The sequence below is a fragment of the Phascolarctos cinereus genome, unplaced genomic scaffold, assembly GCF_003287225.1.
Source record: "Phascolarctos cinereus isolate Bilbo 61053 unplaced genomic scaffold, phaCin_HiC Scaffold_7;HRSCAF=346, whole genome shotgun sequence".
In the NCBI taxonomy this organism is placed as follows: Eukaryota; Metazoa; Chordata; class Mammalia; order Diprotodontia; family Phascolarctidae; genus Phascolarctos; species Phascolarctos cinereus.
Window position 1 is genome coordinate 52431825 of NW_027556180.1, and position 7689 is coordinate 52439513.

General features: G+C 43.5%; 1 pseudogene; it reads right to left on the bottom strand.

Moving 5' to 3' along the window:
- Positions 1-7183: 7183 nt before the first annotated feature.
- On the bottom strand, positions 7184-7414 carry LOC144454863 (ragulator complex protein LAMTOR5 pseudogene; annotated as a pseudogene).
- Positions 7415-7689: the final 275 nt, after the last annotated feature.

The window sequence follows — 7689 nt, forward strand, 5'->3', positions numbered from 1 at the left end:
TATAGAGGAGCTGGAGTGGGGGGGGGGAGGAGGGGGAACGGGGAACGGACGGCCGGGAGCGCGCGCGCGTGCGCGCCGCACACTGGGGGAGCGCGGGGCCCGGGATGGAGAGGAGAGAGAGAAAGAGGTAGACCGCCTCCTGCTGGAGACTGCATGGAAGGGAGGAGGAGGGGCTCTGGAGCCCGCGAGACGGAACGCCAGCCGCCCCAGCTGCCACACACTTTCTCTAGACGCGGGGCGGGGGAGGAAGGTTCCTCCCCTCCCTCGTGTGACGAGGCGGGGCAAGGCGGGCGAATCGCACGCCGCCCCGGGGAGCGTGCGCGCGCTCCTCTAGAGGGGCGGCTTCGAACGGACGTCCGGAGTGGGCGGGGCGCCACCTTAGCTCGCGGAGGCGGGGCCGGGATGGCGACCTCCCGGGAAGAGGCGAGCTGGCTGGAGGTGGCATTGTTAAGACGCGGCCGAGAGCGGCTGCCTTGGGTTCGATTGTCGCAGGGGACGAGGGAGGCTCTGAGAAGGGTGGGCGTCGTTTAAGAACTGCTGGATTTTCGAGGAGGAGTCTCTCTGGAACCACGAGGGGTGTGCTTGGGGTCGCGGCGTGGCGAACGTGGTGGTGTTCTCGTGGAGGGGGCGAGCAGAAGGGCATGGCATTTTACAAATAAGGTTGCTTTTCCTCCTAGGAGATGTGAGTTCACGTGCAGGAACCAGCCGCAGCTGCCAGTCCTCCGAAGGCTGAGCCAAGCGGGCTCCGCCAGAGCTGAGGAAGGTGGGCGGGAACGCGCTTTGACAACGCCCCCTATGCCCTAATAAGGGCCCCGGGCACGCGCCTCGGAAGAGGCGGGGTCATCCCCTCCCCGCAGAGGGGTGCGCGCGCTGGCGGAGGAGGAGCCAGTGCCGCGGGAAAGGTGGGCGCTCAGTCTCGTCCGAGTCCGCGGTGGACTGCGGCGCCGGGGGCCGCCAAGTCCTCCCTCCGAGGCGGTTCCCTGTGGCGTCTCTCTGGAGTTCCCAGACTAGGCTGTCAGCGGGAGCGAAGCCCTCCAGACCCAGACCGCGCCCACGGGCCGCGGGTCACTGGTTTGCTCGCTGCACCCTGCGGTCCCAGCGCGGGTCCGGCTCCGGCTTGCTCCCCGGAGCCCGAGGCTCGGAGGCTCAGCCCCGGGCGCCCGAGCTCTGAAGCCAGCGCACATTCCCAGGACCCGCCCGGGATGATCATGGGTCTGGAGAAGGAGGAAGCTCTGAGCAGTTATGAAATAGGAGGCGGAGAAAGAAGTCCTCCGCAGAACGGGGGCCGGGGGAATCCGCCGTCTGTCCGGGGCTGCTTCAGCGAGTCGTGGTGACCTGGAGCAGTCGGCTCACGCTTCTTTCTTGCTGATGTGACACCTTCCTCCTCTGCCTCTTCTCTGTTAGGGAAAAGCAGAGAGCCTTCCTCCTGGGAACTCCTGTTTCTCCTGGGCCTAGGAACTCAATTCAAACTTTAGGGGGGAAATCGAGTGATGCATGTAAAGTGATGTGACTTTCATCTGCAGCTTAACGAAGTGTCAAACCTACTATTTTTATTAGCGTCAAAGCTGATACTCTGACTTGATTGAGCCTTTTGTTATCCTAGTGCAGCCTAGGCAGTCAGTTTGGGTGTTAATGGTGGTGACTTCCATAAGTAATTTGAATGCATTTCCACTTCACTGATAACAGAATTCTATTTAGTGCATAGCATGTTCAAGTAAGTGTATGATCTAGTGTAAAGAATTTGGGGGCTTAGAAGTAAGGAAAACAGGTTTTAGGATCTCTGCTTCAAGAAACTCTCTTATGAATAGACACGTCACTTACTCTGACAAATGAATAGTATCAAATCAATAGTAGTTCATATAATGCCATCTTATGTTTATAGGGCCCTTGCATCACAGTCCTCTTAAAAGGGAGCTGAAGAGCTCATACCTTTTAAAGAAGAAAGATTACAGACACTAAATTAGTTTGCCAAGGTCTCAGGACTAACAAGTGTTAGAGCTAGAGCTTGAATTACAGGTCTTCTGCTTGGCAGTCTAGTGCTGTTTTCGAGTAAAAACTTGTGAAAGTTAAAGGTACTATGCAATGAAACATTTTCTTATTAATAAAAGAAACAAAGAAAGAAAATTGTTACTATGCTGACCCAAGGGTGTGTGTGTGTTTTATTTCTTTCTTTGGAATAGAGTCACAGCATAGCTTAGGAGTAACTTAGGAGTTAGTGTTAAACAAACTGAATCTAATAAACTGTTTCGGTTCAGGGTGAGATAAAACATTTTCAAATCTCTTTTAGTTCCCTACTTTACAAAACATTCTTAAAGACATGCAGTTAGTATGACTTAATGTAGATCAACGGGAGCATTACTGCTTTTTCCATCCCCTTTCTACTCCATGTGTAACTGACAGTTTGACTTTTTTCTTTTAAAGTTTGCTTTCTAATTCTTAATCTTTATTGTCACCCCCTTGGTTGTTGAACCCCATTTCTGGATGGCAAATTAAGCATTACAGAGTGACTAGAATGAAAAGATACTTTACACAGTTTCACATAGTCTTAGAGTTGGAAAGGATCTCACAGGCAGTCTAGTTCAATGTATTCTGGAATGGAAAAGCCTTCTAAAACACACCACACACAATACTCAACAAGTGTTGGAGTGTTTGCTTGAAGATTGTCAGACATGGAGAACCCATTCCCTCTCCAAGACTCCTTTTACTCTTCTAAGTTGCTCTGATTTACCAGCCCTGTTATGACTTAGCCTCTCTGTGCTTTAGTTTCATCATCTGCAAAGTGGGAAGAATAATAATATCTACCTCCCAGGGTTGTTGTGAAAACAGAACGAGATGTTATTTCTAAAGCACCTTGTGAAAAATAAGGAGCCATATAAATGCTAGCTCAATAAATGTTATCATCGTCTCCTTTCCTTCTGTCTTGTCTTCCCTAAGCAAAACATCCCCAGTCCCTTCAACTGCTTCTAATATAGCATGATCTCAAGGCCCCTTACCATCTGGTTGCTTTCCAAATATTTTGTAGATTATCAGTGTCCTTCCAAAACTGTGCTTGGAATTGAAACTACAAAGTTTAGGATTAAGGCAAATAATAAATTATTTGTACTCCAATACTGTGCATTGATTTGAAAGTAAAGTTTCTGATATTCTTTTTAGCAGAATTGCTATAATTTCTGAATATTCTGCATTTCTGTATATTCTATGTTTCTATCTATATTTCAATTAGATCATAGAGTTAGCTGGAAGGGACCATTAAGATTTTACAGTTAGAACTAAGACCAGAATATAGTAGTAGATAGCCAGGATTCAAGCCCAGAACATCCGACTCCAAATTCAGTGTTCTTTCTGCTGTCCCATTCTACCTAAAACTTAATAAATTTCACAAGATAAATAAAGGTGTAAAACTTAGTGTCTGAAATAACCCAACACCAATACTTAACCAGCTGTAGAACTTGGGACAAGTTAGATAATCTCTTTTGAGCCTCAGCATACTCAGCTTCAGAATGAGGATGATATATACTACTACTCACAATATTATAAGGAAAGAACTTTGTATGCCTTTGAAAACCTGAGAAATATGAGTTGTTAATTATTATTGAGAGGTTGGGTTTTTTGGTTTTTGCTATATTAAAATGTGGAAAAAAGACCAATGACACAGTTTAACTTAGGGTACACTAGTTCACAAGGTATTTTCCCCACAGTTTTCCAAATTTTCACTTATTAGCTCTTGAGAGCAGAGATTCTACTGTGATTGATTAATCCTGTTCAGTGTTATATTTAGTGTTAGATTTGGGTTCAAGATGACCTGATTTCAAGTCCTCAGACACTAGCTAAGTTTTTAGGTACATCATTTTAACTTCTTTGACCTTTAGTTTATTCACCAATAAAATGGGAATTGTAGCATCCATCTCATAAGATTTTTATAAGGATTGATTGGGATAATTTACCTAGTGCTTTAAAAATCTTAAAGGGGGTCAACAGTTCAAATAGAATTGAGTAGTAAAGTATTCATTTCCACCTGTGAACTTTAGTGATATTGTATAATAGAGCACTTAACACTTTATACCTTATGTGTTTTGTTTTTTACCAACCTTACTAGACTATTAGCTCCTTGAAATCAAGCATAAAGTATTCATCTTTGTGTTCACCACAAAGAGGATCACAGTGCCTTAGACATAACAAGAGACAGGAAACATTTATCTAATAATGCCCACATTAATATCCAAGTTCCCTAAATAGCTCCTATTTTTTCTTTTTGTCACAGATCATAAGATGCAAGTGTTAGAAGGGATCTCAGAAGCCAGCTAGTCTAACCTGTATTTCAGCAAGAATGTAATATAACATATTACATATTCAAAGCAATTCATTTTACAATTCAAGACTATGTAAGATAAACTAAAGAGAGATGTTCTTTACTGTCTAGAACTTTGTAGTAGATACTCTGAACATGTACAGTACAGAAATCGTTGCCAGACTCTACAGGGATTACTTCCCAGGATGTTTTCAGGGGAGGGGAGGGGGGCTGGAAGCAAGATTGACCTGGTAGATTCTGCCACTCCCAGGACTGTTGGTGGTATCAAGAAGGTGGGCTCCTCCACAGTTATCTTTCCCCTCAGTGATGGTTGGAGGATTCAGGGGTGGTGGTCTGGAGTGAACTGCAGTTCCCAGGGCTCTTAGCAGAAGTAGGGAACCTGCAGCCTCGAGGCCACATGTGGCCTTCTAAGTCCTTGGTGCAGCTTTTTGACTGAGTCCAAGTTTTACAGAAAAAATCTTTTTATTAAGGGAATTTGTTCTGTGAAGTTTGGATTCAGTCAAATGGCTGCACTTGAGGACCTAGAGGGCCACATGTGGCCTCAAGGCTGCAGGTTTCCCCACCCCTGGTTCAGGGTGCTGAGCTATTTCCAATAGGGTCAGAAGGAAGGTAGTGATAGTAATAGACTCACTTGGGACAAGATATCCCCTGTATCTCCCTCACATTGCCTTGTTGCTCCAGCTAGGCTATCACACCTGCCCAGCAGGAGGCAGTTCATGAGAATGGCTGCCTCTTCCCTACATGAATTCCTTCCCTAAAGATGGAAAAAGGAGCTCTAATCAGAATAATGGAGCCCTCCTTTGCAAAGTTTCCTGCATAATGACTCTTATTTAGTCTCTTTAAGACTACTATTTTAATTATTAGCTTCCTATCTCAATCAGAATTACAACATGAAATATTTGCTAAGCCAGAATTCCTGTTGTGAAATCAACACTTATGAAATTTAATCAGCTTTCACTTACTCAGACCTGTAATTATGACGCAACCTCTTAATTAGCTTTGGGGATGGAAATGTAAACAAGTGGTTCATGATTTACTAATTATTAAGTCCTGCTACAAATATTATTGGGCATTTGGTCCCTAGCCCATGAGGCAGACGGTATATCCAATGTAGCTTGGCATAAAGGCCTATAGGAAATAGCTATGCCTACATATAAACAACATCTTGTAATAATCTCCTTAGTATCCTGTATTAAAGTGTTGGGTTTTTTTTAATTTTTGAGAAATGAGCAAAATCTATCTTCAACATGTACTACTTGCAATTTTGCCAAAAATAGTGCTAGTGTTTATTATTAGTCTCTGGCATTTTAAAGTCTACTAGCTCCTTTTAATATGTTTTTGCTTTCTTAGGTTCAAATCTGATAAGATCATTATTTTTTGCCTTTAAAATATCAATATCTTTATTCAGAAGGCAGGATTTTCTATTTTTCTCATTTTTGCTAATGCTATACTTAATGTGCTCCTAGAAGAGGCTTCTTTAGGTGGAGCTGAAGAAAACTAGGAAACTGCTGGCTGAGACCACCACCAATGTGTTCTGTAATAGCCAATAATAATAGCTAGCATTTATACATCATTTTAGGATTTTCAAAGTGCTTTACATATGTTACTTCATTTGATTCCCACAGCAACTTTGTAAGGAAAGTGCTATTACCCTCATTTTATAAATGAGGAAAGTGAAGGCAAGTAAATGTCTGAAGCAATTGGGCCCTTATTGCAATAAAGCCATATTTTATACCTCCTTGATAGAGTTACTATCTCATTCACCAAACCTAATTCTTCAAAACTTTTTCATCCGTCCTCAACCCTCCCATGGCACTTTTCCCACTACCCTCTCAGATGAGAACTTTGGCTTATATTTCACCAAAAAACCCCTGAGGCTATTCATCTAAAGTTTCTTCTTTTCCCCATCACCTCATCTTTATCACTCAGATGTCTTCCCCTCCATCTCCTCTACCCCGATTCACATGAAGGCATGGCCCTTCTTGTCAAAGCTAACCTCTCTACATGCATCCATGATCCTATTTCATTCTTTCTTTTCCAAAACATTGTCCTTTCTATCATTCCTATGCTCTTAGGAATCTTCAATGTCTCCTTCTCTACTTGTTACTTCTCTGGTACTCTCTCTCATCCTTAAAAAAACCTTCACTTGATCCAACCATCCACACTAGCTACTATTCTCTATTTCTCTTCTCTTATGTCTAAACTCCTTGAGAATGTGGTCTACAATAGGCACCTTAACTTACTCTTCTCTCAATCCCTAAACTCTCTGTAGTCTGATTCAGACCTCAGCTTTCAAATGAAATTGCCTTTTCTAGAGTAACCAGTGATCTCTTAATTGCCACATCTGATCCATCTGGTCTCAGTCATTATCCTTCTTGACCTTACTTCAGCCTTTAACGCTGCTGACCACCCTCTTCTCCTAGATACCCTCTTCTCCTTGTTTTTTTTTGTGACATTTCTTTCTCCTGCTTCTCCTCCTACCTGTATCCTCGTATCTTACAGGTCAAGGTGACTAAGCTGGTGTCCTCCAAAAAGCCCAGTCCTGTTGTTGTTCAGTTGTTTTTCAGTCGTGTCCAACTCTTCATGACCCCATTTGGTGTTTTCTTGGCAGTTACTGGGGTAGTTGCCATTTTCTTCTTCCTCTTCTTCTTCCTCTTCTTCTTCCTCTTCTTCTTCTTCTTCTTCTTCTTCTTCTTCTTCTTCTTCTCTTCTTTTTAAAGTAAGCATTACATTTAATGACTGGCTTAAGTACTGGCACTTAAAAGTAGAGCAGGATAAGAGAAATGAGATGGAAAGATTGATTTGAGCTCTATAATTGTTTAGAGCCTAGGTCTAAGAGATCAAGATGCCATTTTGTGCACTGCCATCATGTTTCTAGATCATTATATTCCCATTGCCTGACTCTAGACAGGCCATGAGAATGTTTGTTGGGTCAGAAGTTAGTTTAGCTGCTTGTTGGGCTAGGACAGAGATCACCCTGGCATGTTTATCTGACAGGGTTCCATGGCAGCCCAGGTTCAGTCCCTTTGAGTCCGTGCACAGGACGCTGATGATGGATGGGTTCTTCATCGTGTCCTCGAGGTGCTGCTCCAGGGTCACCTCCATCTCAGTCATGACAGCAGATTCAGTCCAGTTGCCATTTTGTTCATTTTACAGATGAGAAAACTGAGGCAAACAGTATTAAATTACTTGCTAAGGGTCACACAGCTAGTACGTGTCTGAGACCAGATTTGAACTTAGTAAGATGAGTCTTCCTGATTTCAGGCCTAACACTCTATCAACTGAGCCACTTAGCTGACCCCCTTCTATTCTCTATACTGTCTTATTTCATGATCTCATAAACTCTCATGGATTCAATTATCATCTGCATATAGATAATT